At 46.2% G+C, this 18,915-nt stretch overlaps 1 long non-coding RNA gene and 1 pseudogene across 1 annotated transcript in view; one reads left to right on the forward strand and one right to left on the reverse strand.

Annotated features, from left to right (window-relative positions):
* LOC133366519 (uncharacterized) overlaps positions 1-18,915 on the forward strand; it is a 37,019-nt gene that overhangs the window by 15,451 nt on the left and 2,653 nt on the right. The window contains exon 2 of the long non-coding RNA XR_009758423.1: positions 3,298-3,634. This is a non-coding gene — a long non-coding RNA (uncharacterized LOC133366519). The remainder of the gene's footprint in view (positions 1-3,297; positions 3,635-18,915) is intronic.
* LOC133368095 (5S ribosomal RNA) lies at positions 9,162-9,281 on the reverse strand (annotated as a pseudogene).

Here is an 18,915-nt window from a genome sequence, read left to right on the forward strand (position 1 = left end):
GGCCATGGTGGCTGGGGATGATGGGAGTTGTAGTCCAGATACAAAAAAAACCAGGAAGGCACTACATTAGCTACCCCAGTTTTATATATGTTGGGGAAGACCTGTAGAGCATCTGCTTTGTATACAAAAGATCCAGACCCTGGCATCTCCAGGTAGGACTGCGCGACACCCCTGCCTGAAACAATAGAGAGATGCTGCCAGTCAGTGTTGACAGGACTAGGTTAGATGGACCGAAGGGTCTGGCTCAGTATAAGGCAGCTTCCTGTGTGTTTGTGTGGACTTGTCCACATGGGAGTTTAATGTGGATTTGAAGCTGCTTGTGTCTCAATCTTTTTTGTGTGTGTTTACACGATGCCTTCTTCTTCCAAGGGTCATCGTGCACTTCCCCCAAATTAAATCGGATTGTACCTATTTGAGGATAATTCGAAAATGGGAAATGGCCGTGCATCAAAGCGCTTTGAATCTGTGGTTGTTGCACAGTGTGACTCAGAGAAGGAAGCCCATGCACAACCCAGACGGAAATGCACCTAATTATGGTAGCCACTATGCTGGCTATTGAAGGATAATAATGGGTAATAATAATAATGAATGATAATAAAACAAAAATATGGATCAAGTGCCAGCTTGAAATATGCTGAGCGCAAACATATTTGCACAGAGTTTCATGACTAGGCTTTACCTGATCTGGAAGTTGGGAACTTGACCGCTCAAGCAGTAAGTTGAATGTTATTGGTTCAGTTCCAGTTTAGATTGAGCTGCAACTGAAAGTTCTTCTGGTTTGGTTCCAGTTCAGGCCGATAAAGGTTCAGCAAGTGGTTTGGCAAACATAGCCAACGAGTTCCAGTTCATATGATTTTTTCACTGATTTGAACTGTGAAGAAAGTGATGAATATTATTTTGGATTCTAAGATAACCCCTAAATATGCATTATATATATATTCTCTTTTTTGTGTTACACATTTTTAAAAAAACAATTTTTAAAATTTTATTTATATTATTATCTTGTGCCAAGAAAACCAATGTTCTGAATAAAATGTCATTAGGATTTTTTTTTTTTTAAAAGCAAGTTGGAAACTAGGGCTCCGAGACAGCCAGTGAGGTATAGTGGTCAGAGTGTCAGACCAGATGAAGAGAGACCTGCGTTCCGTTCCTCCCTCAGCCATGAAGCTCAGTAACTGAAAGTGGGCCAGTCACTGTTTCTCAACCTAACCTACAAATGCAAAAGTCAAGGTAGCCTATAGAGTCTAAAACAAATCTATTTCCGTGCACTGAACATTCAGTTTTAAAACAATAACGTTATAAAAGCAATTGTCATAGCCAGCAGTGACCAGTAATTATGTCTCCATTCACAATACACATTAACCAACTGCTGTGCATGCAAATATATTATTCAGTGTGTATACAAAACATACTAGGTTATTCTTAGACCAAGGTGGAATAACATATACATTTTATGCCAGACAGTTATCTTGTATGATCAGTCTTCCATAGAAAGATGCATTTTGACTCAGCGGTTTTCTTCAGTGGCAAATCTAACCTACCTTACAGGATCGTTGTGTGGATTAAGTTGGGGTGGGGAAATCTTGTGACCCATTCTGAGGTCTGCGGAGGAAGGGTGGGGTCAAAAATGTAATACATAATTTTGACTTGGTAGAAAGGAACAGAATTCCAGGAACTGTTGGCCTGTGTGTGTGTTTGCAGGTTTTATTTTTATTTTTATTTTATTTATTTAATTACATTTCTAGACTGCCCTATAGCAGAAAGCTCTCAGGGCGGTGTACAACAAGGTTTCTGCTTGTAATAGCAATGGGTTCTTTTTACAGTCCTTATTCAGCATGCGGTATTTTGATACTGGAAGAAGAGAGCAAGCCTTAACCTGACACAGACAGCGCTCTCTTAAATAAACTATTGGAGTATGCTGCAATGAGGTTGCTTACCTAGTCAAATCTCCACCCATGTCAATATCTTTTTAATCCTTTTGGCCACCTTTGGGAGCCAGTTGGTGGTTATAACTACATTTTAACTGTAACGGTGTTTTAGTGTGTATTTAACTGTATTTAGAACCTTAGTCTTGTTAAATTGCTTTGTTGATGTTTTGCCGCTCTGGGCTTCTTCAGGAGGAAGGGCTGGATATAAATGTAATAAATAAATGTAATAAATAAATAAGAAGAGCCCTGCAGGATCATGCCAAGGGCCCATCTAGTCCAGCATCCTGTCCTCACAGTGGCCAAGCAGATGCCCATTATGAGGATAAAGCCCACAAGCAGGACCTGAGTGCGATAGCGCCCTCCCCACTTGCGATTCCCAGTAACTGGCATTCAGAGGCCTACTGCCACCTACCGTGGTGGTAAAACACAGGCATAGTAGCCATTGACGGGCTTATCCTCCGTGGATTTGTCTAATCTTCTTTTGAAGCCATCCAAGTTGGTGGCCGTTGGCTACTTCTTGTGGTAGCTAATTCCAAAGATCCTTTTATTTATTTATTTTTTATTTATTAAATTTTTATACCACCCCATAGCCGAAGCTCTCTGGGCGGTTCACAACATCAAAATATCAACATACAATTTAAAACCACACATTAATCAATTTAAAACATAACTCATTAAATTTCCAAATAAACCTATACTAAACTAAAATACTAAAATACTAAAAATACTAAAATACTAAATGCTACAATACTAAAATGCTAGAATGCCTGGGAGAAGAGGTAGGTCTTAACCTGGCGCCGAAAAGACAACAATGTTGGCGCCAGGCGTACCTCATCAGGGAGATTGTTTTGCCCATTGCTTCTGTCCAGCCAGCCAGCTCCCTGAATAAGCCCTGTGTCTCGGCCAGAGTAGTGTAGTGGATAAGGTGCTGGACTACGACCTGGGAGAGTAGAGTTCGAAACCCCACACAGCCATGATGAAGCTCACTGGGTGACCTTGGACCTGTCACTGCCTCTCAGCCTCAGAGGGACGCAATGGGAAACCCCCTCTGAATACCGCTTACCATGAAACCCCTATTCATAGGGTCACCATAGGTCGGGATCGACTTGAAGGCAGTCCGTTTCCATTTTCCTAGGTCTCCCACCTTTTGAATTGCCACTCCCTTCCTGTTGAATGAATGATAAAGCGCTCTCTCTCTCTCTCTCTCTCTCTCTTGTGCAAAGGCATCTGCCAATCCCAGCCCTTCCCTTCCTGCTTTTGTGCCAGTCTCCTCCCTCTCATCACCAGCCGTTCCCTTCCCTTTCCAAGAAGCGGGGCGCCAAGGAGAGGAAAATCATCTCTTTTTTTTCCCCCTCCTTTTTTCCTGCAGCCAACTCTTCCTCCTTCGGAAACAAGGAGCAGTTTGATTCTTTACGGGCAAGCTCTCCAGAGGACCACAGGCATAGCCTGGCGAGGGAGCTGCTTTGGCGGGCTTGCGGAATGCTGCTGTTGTAACCATCCTGGAGAGCGAAAGAGGAGGCTTTTTTCCTCTTGAAACTGGCTTGCTTTTGTGTGACCGCCTCTGGATTTTTGGCTCCTCTCTGAAATCTCAAGCAAGGCAGGGATGTGAAGTCTGCCCCCTAACCCCACCCCGGCTTAGGAGTGGTATTGTGGAAGGTCAACCCATCTTACATGGAAATGCTCCGAAGCCAGCCTGGGACTGAGAGGTAATGGGTTTTTTTTTATATTGGTAGTTGCTGGGGAGGGTGGGCTTAACAAAGGGGATTTCTAACCGGGGCCTAACAAAGGTGATCTTATTTTGAAGACAGAATATCCCAGCAGGGAGAGGCAACCCAACCAGCCAAGAATTTTCTCTCTCTCTCTCATACACACACTCTCACACACTCACTCACAGAGAGAGGGAGGGGGGGCTGATCCTATTCAGGATTTTCTGCATCTTTCATCTCCTCCCCTCCCCCCCCCCATAGCAGTCTTGTTGAAGGATGGATATAGCTGGGTTTCCTCAGATTTCATCAGTGATCTAAATGGGAATGGACCCACCTTGGGATTCTTCTCCTCAGGAAGGATTAGGGTGGGATCTAGTCCTCTGAGCATAGCGACTTAGAACAGCACTTAGAATGTTATTTTTAAAGGTTTACGCCAGGAATAGGGAGCCTCAGGTGTGACCCTTCACACCTCTTGGTCTGGCACTGTCCCTACGCCACACCACCTCCCAGCACTGGAGAGCCGCTGCCAGTCAGTGTAGACAATACTGAGCTAGATGGACCAGTGGTCTTATCTCAGTATAAGGCAGTTTCCTATGAAAGAAATTGTGGGGAAGGGCAGTAGGTGAGTGATAGAGGATCTGCCTTGCGTGCAGAAGGTCTCACGTTCAGTCCCCGGCATCTCCAGGTGGGACTGGAGGAGACTCCTCACCTGCAACTGTGGAGAGCAGCTGCCAGTCAGAGTAGACAGAACTGAGCTAGATGGACCATTGACCTGACTTAATATAAAGTAGTTTCCTATGTTCCTTGGTCTGCACCTCCGCTCGAGTGCTTTTGGTCTGGCTGGCATTTCTCTCTGCACTGTGATCATGCCTCTTGCTTTCCTAGATGGAGGGCTGTGGGTGGGTGGGTGGGTATGCTTGCGTGTGTGCACACGTGTGTGTGTGTGTGTGTGTGTGTGTGTATGCCTCCCACTTTTGCATGATTGCAATATAGCCTACATACCGGGACTGCCTTCAAGTCTTATGGCAACCCTATGAATAGGGATTTCATGGTAAGCGGTATTCAGAGGCGGTTTATCATTGCCTGAGGCTAGTCCTCCTCAGCTGGCTAGGGTCTGCTCAGCTTGCCACAGCTGCACAAGCCAGCCCCTTCCTTGTCCGCAACTGCCAGTTGGGGGACAACTGGGCTCCTTGGGACTATGCAGCTGGCCCACGGCTGCACAGGTGGCAGGGCACGTAACCCCTGAGCCACTCACCCTGGGGGTGATCTTTAGCTGGCCCTTTACACCCAGGAGACACGAGTGGGGATTTGAACTCACAGACTCTGGACTCCCAGCCAGGCTCTCCTCCCCACTGTGCTATACCAGCTGTGTAATGTAGCCTGTGGTGGGTGGAGCCAGTGGCAAAGGTGGGCGGAGCAATGGGTATGACTATTTTTGAATGCTAGGTAATGCAGCCTAGCATTCAAAAACAGTCATACCCATTGCTCCGCCCACCCTTTCCTCTGGCTCCACCCACCACAGGCATGTGCCTCTGGAAGTTTACCTATGGGGAAATATGGCCCTCGATGTGAAAAAGATTCCCCACTCCTGGCTTGCACCATAAACACTGATCTCACTTTGACTTTCTGAGGATCCTTTTGTCTTCTTAAGCCACGGGAGAGTCGGGGAAGAGGAGACTGACAGCTCCACGCTACTGTTGGGCGGATTTCATGTGTTTATTCTTAGCCTCTCCCATGGGAGACAAGTTCACAGATTTGAATCTGGGAGTATGAAAAGTGCTATAGTAGCAGCAATGCCCCTACCATGCGCTGTTCCATCTCCAGAAATGTGGAGCAGAGAAAAAGCTGCGAGGCTGAAATAAATTTGTCCCCTGTAAAAAGGCTTATTTCTCCCCCAGATAAAATAGGGACAGAGAATGGGGAATAAAATAAGTCCAGGATAAAAGGATGAGGATGTTTCTCCTTGTTGCCGGATTTCAGTTGTTGCTTTCCAGAGTTGCCTGCTTCATGTGGTTCCAGATATGAATGATTCATTGAAGCCGTTTGATTTTTCAAATTAGAGAAGAAACGAATGAAAGAGCACAAGGAAAGGTCAGGCTTCAATTGTAGCCCCTGAAAATGGAAGAAAATGGTTCAGGGGTTAAAAAGGCAGGGATATGCTTTGCCTTTTTTTTAAAAAAAATTGCAAAACAAGTACAAAGGCTTTATGAAATTACAAAAGTTATACACTGATTATAGAAAATATGTAGAAGACACACACATATGTAGAAAAATGAAAAGGAACAAACCCCCTCCCTAAATCAAAGTCTAAACAAACAAAACCAATACAGTCATTCAACAAAGTAAATATTTTGCTTTGTAATTAAAATGCTTAATCGGAGAATAAAATATCGTACCATAGACACTTCCACTGCCTTGTCATTAGCAGAAAATGCTGATCTGGTTTAGCAGCCTGATTTCCACCCAGCATAAGGTGAGGGATATCTCTATTACCTTTTTTGTCTTGGAATGAATCATGCGGGCTTCTTTGCAGTATATCAATTCTTTTTTTGGGGGGGTGTAAGCCTGGAGGAGAGAGAGCCAGTGTGGTGTAGTGGTTAAGGTGTTGGACTACGACCTGGGAGACCATGGTTCGAATCCCCACATAGCCATGAAGCTCACTGGGTGAGTCACTGCCTCTCAGCCTCATGAAAACCCTATTCATAGGGTTGCCATAAGTCAGAATCGACTTGAAGGCAGTACATTTACACTTTAAGCCTGGAGAAACTGTGATTCTCCTGTCCCTTTATGCCTTTTCCTCAGGTTCTCACTCCTGGTTAATACTGTCTGGGCAGCTACTCTCTAGGGTTCTAGGCAAGGATCTTATCCCAGCACAACCTGGAGATATGGATGGAACCTTTTGCTTGCAAGATATATGCATTTACCTCTGCACCTACCATGTCAAGCTGGGGTGTGTGTGTGTGTCCAGATATAAGTATGTGGAGCTGGTGGGAAAAATTCGTTTGGAGTAAGGTCAACCCTGCCTCTGTTTAAGCCTGAGAGATCCACAGTGTATTGTACTAGTTCACTATTGCACCAAATGACTACTTTACTGATACAGTTTTTGTGGTATGTGCGTCAACATGTTTTAATCCAAGCAATCAGTGATTTAAAAGTTTCATTCTTAAACTTGATGTTGAGGAACATCGGATTTTTCTTAAAAATTGTGCTTTCAGATGTGCTGATTTTTTTAAAAAAAAAATCTACATGAAGTTTAACACCTTCATGGATCTACTGGTAGAGGATGTCTGGGGATTTGGGGTGTGGTGTTGCAGACATGCTGGCGATATCCACTTCCATCTCTATCTGATTCCAGAGATGCTGTAGAGGTTCTGAGCCAGTGTATGGGATCAGTGACGATCCTGTGGGCAAACAAACTGAGGCATAATCCAGGCAAGACGGAGGTGATGACAGTTGGATGAATGAGTGGGCCACCTGGGAATAGAGGTTCAGCCTGTTTTGAACGGGTTTGCATTCTCTCTTAAGGAGCAAGTGCACAGTCTGGATGTACACCTGCATCTGGCATTGTCCTGGATAGACAGGTGATTATAGTTGTGGTCAGGAGCCTGTGTGAGCAGGTTTTGCTGGTGTACTGGCACCAGAACATATCTCTCCACAACTATACGTGTCTTGGATCTATCCAGATTAGACTACTAATTTGATTATACTTAATTAATTAATTGATTGATTTATATCCCGCCCTTCCTCCCAGCAGGAGCCCAGGGCGGCAAACAAAAGCACTTTAAAGTGTACCATCCTCACCTCCTTGAAGGAGTGCTCCTGTTCAGGGTTCCTGCCAGCCAGCCATGTCCGCTTCCAGGATACTATTGGCTGATAGCTCAAGCAAGGCATTCCGCTTCCTCCCTCCTGGCTTTCAGTTTTTCTTTCCTAACTGACCGTCAATGTTTTGTAGCGACTGAGCATGTACCATCCTTGGTAGGTTGTTTGGGGGGTGGGTGTTTTCCCCTTAGTTTCTTCTTCTTCTTTTTTAATTCTGCAAATCTCAGCTTCCCTCAAGCATAATGATGCTTCCCTCTTAATTCTTGGGTTCTTTGTTATGGCTATATTCTTATCGACACTCACCACCAGAGTTTGGTATTGGAAGGAGTGTTACTATGCTCTACATGGGCTGCCTTTGAAAAACGTCCAGAAACGTGGTGCAAAATGCAGCAGCTGAGCTATTGACAGGTTTCTGAATTTTTGAAACTGCTACATCATCTCCATTGGCTTCCAAATTGTTTCTGGATCCAAGTCAAAGTGCTGGTTCTGACCTTTTCAAAGCTTGGAACCTGGATATTTGAGGAGCCATCTCTGCCTATATGATTTTGCCTGCATACTTCAGCCTGTTCCATATCTTACTGCCACAGGAGGTTCAGTTGGTGGATATGTGGGATAGATATGGCACCAGGCTATGTATAACACTACCTTGGTAGATCTAGCAGGATCCCTGTCTCTGTATCTTTTGTTGTTGTTATATGCCTTCAAGTCGATTATGACTTATGGCGACCCTATGAATCAGTGACCTCCAAGAGCATCTGTCATGAACAACCCTGTTCAGATCTTGTAAGTTCAGGTTTGTGGCTTCCTTGATGGAATCAGTCCATTGCTTGTTTGGCCTTCCTCTTTTTCTACTCCCTTCCGTTTTTCCCGGCACTATTGCCTTTTGTAGTGAATCGTGTCTTCCCATGATGTGTCCAAAATATAATAACCTCAGTTTCATCATTTTAGCTCCTAGTGATAGTTTTGGTTTAATTTGTTCTAACACCCAATTATTTGTCTTTTTTGCAATCCATGGCACGCGCAAATCTCTCCTCCAACGCCAGATTTCGAATGAGATGATTTCTGTATCTTTACATGCCACTTAAAAACACTGTTCTCCCAATGTGCCTTTCGGTAGGGCATTCTTGGAGATTTGTTAAAGGCAATAGCAGGGGGCTTGTGTGTAGAAATGCCCGAATCCAGTATACTGTTTGCAGATAACAAGCTGCTAGTTCTCATTGATTAAGGAAATAAAACATGTTTTGTAGACTTTTTTTATGGGTGACAGTTTCATGCTGGTTGTTAGCTGCTGTGAGAGGCACAATGATCAGCTTCATGTCATATGAAATAGGAAGACAAAGAAAATTCGTAAAACACATTTCACTTATTGCTATTATATCACATTGTGTTCTACACATTAAATAACATATCCAGATTTTCAACGGGGAGGGAATTGTACTTGCAAATCCTCAGGGTCATTCTCTCTCTCCATTTTTGCTTTGCCTTATTGCTTTGGCTGAGTAATAGCAGTGGCTGAGAGGCACCAATAAAGGTGGATTTTGGATGCTGGGCTCCTGGCATGAATGAACCCTGGGCTCCATCTTCGTTGTTGTTATATGCCTTCAAGTCGATTACCACTTATGGCGACCCTATGAATCTTTTTTGGATATATTCGTAGGGTTTTCATGGTAAGAGGTATTCAGAGGTGCTTTACCATTGCCTTCCTCTAAGCCTACGGCACCCGGTATTCCCAGGCGGTCTCCCATCCAAGTACTAACCAGGCCTGATCCTGCTTAGCTTCTGAGATTAGATGAGATCAGGTGTGTTCCCGGTAGCATGGTTAGCAGATGCTAAATGCTTGCACGTGACAGATTTTCCTATCATGACTTGCTTCTTAATTTCTTTGTGGTTTCTCATTGACAGTTGTTGGAAGAAAGGATTAAGTGCATGGCATTTCTTCCATAATGGCCTTAGGTCATGCCAGGAAAGTTTAGAAATCCAAGATGTCCATTTAAGTGTAATATTTGGACTTTGGACTGGGGAGGGCAGCTATGAGAGAACTAGAAAAGGTCTTCAGATGCAAAGATGTATCACTGAACACTAAAGTCAGGATCATTCAGACCATGGTATTCCCGATCTCTGTGTATGGATGTGAAAGTTGGACAGTGAGAAAAGTGGGTAAGAGAAAAATCAACTCATTTGAAATGTGGTGTTGAAGGAGAGATTTGCAGATACCATGGACCGTGCAAAAGACAAATAATTGGATGTTAGAACAAATTAAACCAGAACTATCACTAGAAGCTAAAATGATGAAACTGAGGTTAGTATACTTTGGACACATAATGAGAAGACGTGATTCACTAGAAAAGACAATAATTCTGGGAAAAAGAGAAGGGAGTAGAAAAAGAGGAAGATCAAACAAGAGATGGATTGATTCCATAAAGGAAGCCACAGATCTGAACTTACAAGATCTGAACAGGGTCATTTATAACAGATGCTATTGGAGGTTGCTGATTCATAGGGTAGCCATAAGTCAAAATCGACTTGAAGGTACGTAACAACGACAAAGCCTTTTGCTGTGCAATCTGCATTTGGGATGTGGCCAGGGCCATGTTCTCCAAATAGGTTTGATGCTGACAAATAATTCTAAGGCAACTGAGTTTTTAGTGGAGCAAATGCATGTGTACAACACACACACACACACACACACACACAATGGGTTTTTATCAGAGCTTGGAAAAGGTACTTTTTTGAACTACAACTTCCATCAGCCCCAGCCAGCATGACCACTGGATTGGGCGGATGGGAGTTGTAGTTCAAAAAAGTAACTTTTCCAAGCTCTGGTTTTTATTACACTAACTAAGGCCTGGACTACACATGCAACATAATAAAGTAGTAGAATGGATTGTACCACTTTGGACTGCAAGTGAAGAGGACTCCTTTTTTAAAAAATACACATCTATATTAAAAAAAAGAAAGAAAGCCCACACACTCTGCACATCTGTATGCAAGCGGAAAAACAGCATAGCTGGGAAAGCTCTAGTTTGGAACATTTGTCTCTGCTGTGCTAGGCTTTTTGTTTTCTAAACTAGCAGGTTTTTTTAAAAAAAATGTGTGGAATATAAAGAAAAGGAAAAGGCAGCCCTCCCTTCTCCCCTCACCTGCAGTTTGAAGCAGCACATTTTGTTCTACCACCTCAGTTCACTGCATGTTCAGAAATGCTCCGTCGCTACTGCTGTCGGCTGTCGGAGGGAGAGCTGTCGCTGTTGTTTGTGACTGTGTCGCTGCTCTCTCTGACTGTTGCTGTGCCCTGCAGGACTGGGTCCCTAGGCGCTCGACCAGCTGTGACTTATTTCTTCCATCTGCTTGCCAGGAGACGGATATCATTGCTGCTTGAAGAGGGAGAATTGCGGCTGTTGTTTAGCCGCTGTTGCTACCGCTCCTCTGCTATTATCATCGCTGCCCAATTTTTATTGGGAGAGTTGCTATTGTTGCTGCTTAGCACTTATTTGCACTTAACACTTATTTGCTTAGCACCTATTTGCAACTCTTCCTCTTGTGTGTGAATGTGGGAGTGTGTGGGATGTGTTGTGAGTAAGTGCTTGTGAATGAGGGAGTGTATGCTGTGCGGTGTGAGTAGTGTGTGTAGGTGCTGTGTATGTAAATCTGGGTTTGTATTATGTGCCTGGGAGAGAGGATTCAGAGCCAAGTGGGAAGACTTGAGAGGGCCCCAACTGGTGTACTGACGGGTAGAGGGAGATATGGCGTTGTGCGGAAGACTTGCCAGGTGAGGGGAACTCGGCCCAGACAACTAACGGCTGTGCCTCATTCCAGTCTTCCCCACAACCACAGGTTCGCTGGTTGCCCTATCAGCCAGCCCTCAGATCTCTGGATGCTGCTTTTAAATGCCAGATGGGTACATAATAAAATCTCCCTCATCCATGATTTAATTGTGGATGAGGGTGCTGATCTGGCATGTATAACTGAGACCTGGGTGGGCGAGCAGGGAGGAGTTGGCCTCTCCCAGCTGTGCCCACCGGGATACTCGGTTCAGCATCAGGGTAGATCTGAAGGTCGGGGAGGGGGGGTTGCTGTGGTCTATAGGAATTCCAAGCACCCTGTCCATGTGGTTACTGGTCTGGAGTGTTTGCATCTTGTGTTGGGTCAGCGGGACAGATTGGGGATTCTGTTGGTGTACCGCCCACCCCACTGCCCAACGGACTCCCTAACTGAGCTGACAGAGGTAGTCTCGGATGTACTGCTGAGATCCCCCAGACTGATGATGCTGGGGGATGTCAACATCCATGCCAAGGCCGCCTTATCTGGGGCGGCTCAGGACTTCATGGTTTCCATGACAACCATGGGGCTGTCCCAATATGTTACTGGCCCAACACATGTAGCAGGCCATACTCTAGATCTGGTTTTCGCAACTGGACATGGAGATGATGATCTGATGGTAGGGAGTTTTACATCAGTCCCTCTGTCATGGACAGATCATCGCTTGTTGAGGTTTAGACTTACAGCGGCTCTTCCCCTCTGTAAGGGTGGGGGATCTATTAAGATGGTCCGCCCCCAGAGACTTATGACTTCTGATGATTTTCAAAGGGCTCTGGGGAGTTTTCCGGCTGATAGGGCTGGCGCTCCTGTCGAAACCCTGGTTGAACTGTGGAATGCAGAAATGGCCCGGGCAGTTGACACGATCGCTCCTGCGCGCCCTCTCCTTTGCAGAGCTCATGGAGCTCCATGGTATACTCCGGAGCTGAGAGCGATGAAACAGTATAGGAGACGGCTGGAGTGCAGATGGAGGCGAACTCCTGATGGATGCAATCATGCACTGGTAAGTGCCTATACTAAGTTATACTCAGAGGCAATAAGGGCAGCAAAAAAGCAATATTTTGCTGCCACTATTAAAGCATCTATTTGCCGTCCAGCGGAGCTCTTTAAAGTTGTCCGTGGGCTATTGTCTTCTGGCCCTAGGGACTCGGTGGAATCATCTGAGTCTCGCTGTAATGAATTTGCTAGGCACTTCTAGGATAAAATCTTTTGCATCCGTCGGGACTTAGACTCCAATGTTATAGCAGTTGAATCGAATGAGGTATCCAGAGCACGGCCTTGTCCTGATTCTTTGGATGAGCTTCAGTTGGTACAGCTTGAGGACGTTGACAAGATGCTTGGATTGGTGCGTGCAACCACTTCTAAGTTGGACCCTTGCCCCTCTTGGCTAATAAAAGCTAGCAGACATGGAACAGCCGGTTGGGCCAGGGAAGTGATAAATGCCTCATTGCGAGAGTGAGTGGTCCCTAGCTGCCTGAAAGAGGCGGTGGTAAGACCATTTCTGAAGAAACCGTCCTTGGACCCAGAAAATCTTAACAATTACAGGCCGGTAGCAAATGGCCCATTCCTGGGCAAGGTCCTCGAACGAGTGGTTGCCAGCCAGCTCCAGACACTCTTGGATGAAACCGATTATCTAGATCCATTTCAATCAGGTTTCATGCCTGGTTTTGGTACAGAGACAGCCTTGGTCGCCCTGTATGATGACCTTTGTCGGGAGAAAGACAGGGGGAGTGTGACTCTGTTGATTCTCCTTGATCTCTCAGCGGTTTTTGATACCATCGACCATGGTATCCTTCTGGGGAGACTCGCTGATTTGGGAGTTGGTGGCACTGCTTGGCAGTGGTTACGCTCCTACTTGGCGGGTCGTCTCCAGAAGGTAGTGGTTGGGGAGCACTGCTCGACACCCTGGGTACTCCAGTATGGGGTTCCACAGGGGTCAGTTTTGTCCCCCATGCTTTTTAACATCTATATGAAGCCCCTGGGTGCGGTCATCAGGAGTTTTGGAGTGCGTTGCCATCAGTATGCTGATGACACGCAGCTCTACTTCTCCTTTTCATCTTTTTCAGGTGAGGCTGTCAATGTACTGAACCGTTGCCTGGCTGCGACAATGGACTGGATGAGAGCTAATAAACTGAGGCTTAATCCAGACAAGACTGAGACGCTGTTAGTGGGAGGTTCTCCCGACCGGATGGTGGATGTTCAACCTGTTCTGGATGGGGTTACACTCCCCCTGAAGGAGCAGGTTTGTAGTTTGGGAGTTCTTTTAGAACCTTCACTGTCACTTGAGGATCAAGTAGCCTCGGTGGCACGGAGTGCCTTTTACCAACTTCGTTTGGTGGCCCAACTTCGCCCCTATCTGGATAGGGATGACCTCGCTTCAGTTGTCCATGCTCTGGTAACCTCTAAACTAGATTACTGCAATGCGCTCTACGTGGGGCTGCCTTTGAAGACGGTTTGGAAACTGCAGCTCATGCAAAATGCAGCGGCCAGATTGATAACGGGGACCAGGCGGTCCGAACATATAACACCGATTCTGGCCCGCTTGCATTGGCTGCCTATATGTTTCCGGGCCCGGTTCAAGGTGCTGGTTTTAACCTATAAAGCCTTATACGGTGTGGGACCACGATACCTGATGGAACGCCTCTCCCAATATGAACGTACCCGTACGCTACGCTCAGCATCGAAGGCCCTCCTCCGAGTGCCTACTCAGAGGGAGGCTCGGAGGGTGGCGACAAGAAAGAGGGCCTTCTCAGTGGTGGCCCCCAAATTATGGAATAGTCTTCCTGACGAGGTATGCCTGGCGCCGACATTACTATCTTTTTGGCGCCAGGTTAAAACTTGCCTCTTTTCCCAGGCATTTTAGTATGTGTAAAAATGTTTATGTTTTTAAATTTAAATTTTAAGCTTTAAAAAAAACTGTTTTAAATATGTGTTTCATTGTATTTTATGCTGATTGTTGTGAACCGCCCAGGGAGCTTCGGCTATGGGCGGTATATAAATTTAATAAAATGAAAAAAATGAAATGAAATGCTGGAAGTTGTTTGTTTCACAGAATATTTATTCCAAATTAGTGGAAGGCAAGTTAGTTGTTCTAGACTGAAAGTAAAGTGATCTCCAAGTGTGAGTTTGTATTATAATCACTAAGAGCGGTATATCTTTGAGATTGACACCCCCCCCTCCCAGTTTTTGGAGGGATTTGAGTTCAAGCCAGTTAGGAATATAGGAAGCTGTCGTATACTGAGTCAGACCATGTAGCTTAATACTGTCTACACTGACTGGCAGTGGCTCTCCAGGGTTTCAGGCAGGAAGCCTTTCCTAGCCCTGCCTAGAGATCCTGGGGATTGAACGAGACCATATGCATGTAAGGCAGATGCTCTCCCACTGAGCAGTGCTCCTTCCCCATTAATTGGACTAAACATCAGGTAATTGACAAGGTTCCTTGAACTTACTGGCTCAATTCTAAGATTGGGCCAAGCTATGGCTTAGAGCAGCACTGGGGAACGTCTGGCCTGGACCTAATGAGACCTGGCACAGGTGCCTGTTTGGCCTGCCAGGCCATTTCCCCCCAAACCATGCCCATCTGTTCTACACCTGATGCCATGCAAACCTGCAGCGATCAGCTGTGCTCTATCAGGGGCTTTGTAGCACAGCCAATCCCAGCATGTGCTCTGAACAGCTGAGCGACGCTTACAGGAAGTCCGCTGGGATCGGCTGTGTTATGGAGTTCCTCAAGGGGAACTCTGTAGCACTGCCTATGCCTGCACAAAGATAATCGGACCGTCTGATTCCTTAAGCTCCACCTCGATCACTGAGATCTTCCGATGGGGCACTTTTGGTGATCCCCCATGCCCATGAAGTTCGGTTTGTCTTCACCAGGGACCGAGCCCTTAATGTGGCAGGCCCTGCCCTGTGGAAATCCCTACCAGTAGAAGTTCAGCAGGAACCATCCCTGTTCTTTCAGTCATCTTGCAAAAACTATATTGTTTAGATAGGCATTTGTAATTGATTTCCCCCCCTTTTAACCAATCTGTATTTGTTGATGTTTGTTTGAAGTTTTCAATGCTTTTATTTTTATATATTGTACTCCACTTTGATATATTCTTATGAAAGTGCAGATTATAAGTGTGTAACTGAATAAATAACCGGCGCTTACAGAAGGGGACTATGGTCTGAAGGCACATGAGGCCAGCTCAGGGTCAGGTCTCGTCAGTGCCTGGATGGGAGACTGCCTGGGAACCATATGTAAGCCGCCTTGGGTTTCTATCATGAAAAGAAAGGTGGGGTATAAATGTAATAAATAAATACAGCAGGGTCCCAATAAGACCAAGTATCCTTTTGCATCATTGGCTGAAATTGAAACCAGCAATGCAAAGCATCTTCCTCTGTAGGCATGGATTTTTGTTTTGTTTTGGGGTTTTCTTTGGGGGGGGGTCAGAATGACATCAGGTGATTGACAGGTCAGAGGCCCCGCCCAACTGTCAAAATAGCCCATGATCAGGATCCTCCCCACTAGTCAGATTATGTTTCCCACCCTTGGCTTACAGAAACACAGGAGGCTGCTTTATACCAAGTCAGACCATTGGTCTACCTAGATAGGGATAGCCGTACCATTGGGCAGAGTGAGGCAGCCATCTCCACAGGCCTACCCTTCAGCCCCTAAGCTAGCCTGCTGCCCCATTACCAGCATTGAAGGAAGATTCAGCTGCCAGTCTGGTAGGGTTTTGTACATGGAATGAGGGAGGCGCCACCTTGTCCTTCACTGCAGGCAGCAAAATGTCTTGGGCCAGCACTCACCTGGCTCAGTATTCTCTACACTGACTGGCAGCAGCTCCCTGTGGTTTCAGGCAAGAATCTTTTCCAGCCCTGCTTGGGGACCTTTGTATGCAGAACCTGCGTTTCACTAGTAAGCTGAAGGCCCTTCCATTATGCTAATCCATGGTTTAGAATCCAAGCCATTGTTTGTACAGCAGGCAAAACCATGGTCTACCGAAGTCGGTGAGGGAGGGAGATTTTTGACTGTTATTTTCCATCTCTTTCAATTTTGTCAAATGCCAGCATCACGGTAAGGGCATCTGGTTTGGGAATGTAGCACTGGATATTAACCCCTCTATAATGTTTTTCCAGCAAAAATCCCCATCCTACAAAGCTGTTTTTTGCCCTCATTAGGAAAAATGTACATAGGGAAAACTTCAATGTGCAGCCTCACGGGGCAAGGAGCAGCTTTGGGGGAAGCAGGAATTTTTGTTAGGAAAATGGTGGGGGGGAGGGTTACCCCCACTCTCACCACTATGTTCATGATCCAGGCTGTCCCCCCCTCCCCCCCGCCTGCAATTCACACTACTTGGCTGCTGTCTGAGAAAACTGAAAGAGCCAGGAGCATTTCCTTGTTCATCCTTGCTTCGGTTTCCCTTCCCTGTATTGAATGTAAGCCTTTTGGGGCAGAGACCTGTCATAGTTCTGCAAACAGCACGGTTTACACATAGATGACACTGGAGAAATAATAATAAAACAATTCCCTGGCAACGCTGGAAGAACAGTTATTGCCATTTCCCCTCCTGGTCCTTTTTGCTAGCATTTCCTCTCCTCTGTTGTGAGAGAATTCTAAGTTAAACCTCCTCGTTTCCTGCCTCCGGAAAGACGCATTTCCCTCATCCATGGAAAAGGGCTTGAGGTATAGGATCCATGAAGGGGCTGTGGCTTAGGAGAGCCCAGTCCCCTCTCTGGGCAGCCCACAGCCTGAGAAACCAGCTTCTTCTCTAGGTTCTTGACTGAGAGAGAGAGAGAGGCCAGCAGAATTGTTCCAGGTATGGATTCACTTCTCGGTCAAAGATGACTCCTATCTCTAGCCATTAAAAGCTGGGTGCTAGACTGGGGTCTAGTTGCTGTGATCCATGATCAGTGAGGACTATCAGTTTATGTGCAAAACAGTGTCTTGGATTGTGGCATTTCTGCAGACAGGCCCTCTGCTTAGGTGTGCACTCAGAACCTGGAATCCTGCCATGGTGTGCACCTGTACTTTGTCTATGGGAGGTAGATCCTGCCTTTGCAGTTTAAAGTGGCCAGTGATCTTGCAGTTTTACAGATTATTACAATTTTGTGATATTTTTGTTGTATAAAGTTGGCACAAGTGGGAAAGGAAAGGGGAGGTGTGTGTGTTTCATTTACATCTCACTCTTCTTCCAGCATGCTGAGGGAAGAGTGTATGGCTTTCTGCATACTCCATTACTTTATTCTTACCAAAAAAAAAATCACCACAGTGAGGTAGTCTAGGCTGAGAGATAGTGACTAGTCCAAGGTAATAACTGAGGCTCATGGCTGACTGGGCATCTGAACTTGGATCCAGGGCCAGCTCCAAAGGGAGGCCAGGTGGGACCCTGGTTGAGGGCCCCTGGGGCTACAGGGGCCCCTGAGAGGCCCCTTTGCTCACCTTCCACAATTCGCAGCAGGATTGTTGCTGCAGATCGCAGAGTGGGAGCTTCAGAGCCCCCGCCATTCTCTCGTTCAACCTACCTTTCTCAGATGTGTTTTGTGGCTGCGCATGCAGTGTGCACAGGGCTGCCCTTAACCAAGATGGTGGCCAAAGTTTCCATAAGGGGCTGAAGCCTCTGCCGCCATCTTGGTTGATGACACACATGCGTGCTACACACATGTATCCCTGCCATCAGCCAAGATGGCGGCAGAGGCTTCAGCCCCTTAGGGAAACCTTGGCCGCCATCTTAGTTAAGGGCAGCCTTGGCATGCTGTGCGTGCAGCTAAAACACAGCCAAGGAAGGTAAGTTGAACGAGGGAATGGCGGGGGCTGCGAAGCTCCTGCTGTGCGATCCGCTGCAGCGATCCTGCCATGAATCGCAGAAGGGGAGCGTAGGGGCCCGGCGTAGGGTGGTGCCCAGGGCCCCAGCATGCTTGGGGCCAGCCCTGCTTGGGTCTTCCCAGTTCTAAGCTCCATAAGGGACAGAAATTCAACAGGCAGAGCTTCTTACCAAGAGAGTGTACTTAGTTGAATATTATTAATATAGTTATACATTGACTCTTGTTAAGGGAGGAATATTAATCCTGTAAAACAGGGGTGGAAAACCTGAGGCCTGGGCGCCGAATGCGGCCCTCCAAGCCTCTTTAACTGGCCTTTGCATCTTTCTCCAGGCCACGTCCCCTCCACATCCACACCTCCTACTGGTCCTGCTTTCTACTCTCTTTGAGTGTTTTTGCCTGGCCAAAATGTGCCCTTGAAGTCTGATAAGGCCTCTTGGTTGCCTGGATGGAGGATTGAGAGCTGTGCATGAATGTGTGGAGAAACCAGTGTACCACACAAAGATAAAATTTACATTCATTGCTCTGCCCACTTTTGCCTCTGACCCCTCCCACAACTGGCATGTGGCCCCCGAAAGGTTGTCCAGAAGGAAATTTAGCCCTCAGGCTGAAAAAAGGCTCCGCAGCCCTGCCTTAAAGCACGAGAGTCCTCTCGTTTTAAATTCGCAGCATTTTGTTTGAAAGATGATAGCACAGCTCTGGGGTGCTCCTCCATTTTGATGATCCATCCATTCTAAGCTTGCCCTGTATTTTAGGAGCTGCAGCCTTCTGGAGCAGAGCATGACCTTAAGAGAGCTGGGACCTAAACACATAAGCATTTGTTCTAGTCACGGTGAATCAGG

The sequence above is a fragment of the Rhineura floridana genome, chromosome 11, assembly GCF_030035675.1.
Source record: "Rhineura floridana isolate rRhiFlo1 chromosome 11, rRhiFlo1.hap2, whole genome shotgun sequence".
NCBI lineage: Eukaryota > Metazoa > Chordata > Lepidosauria > Squamata > Rhineuridae > Rhineura > Rhineura floridana.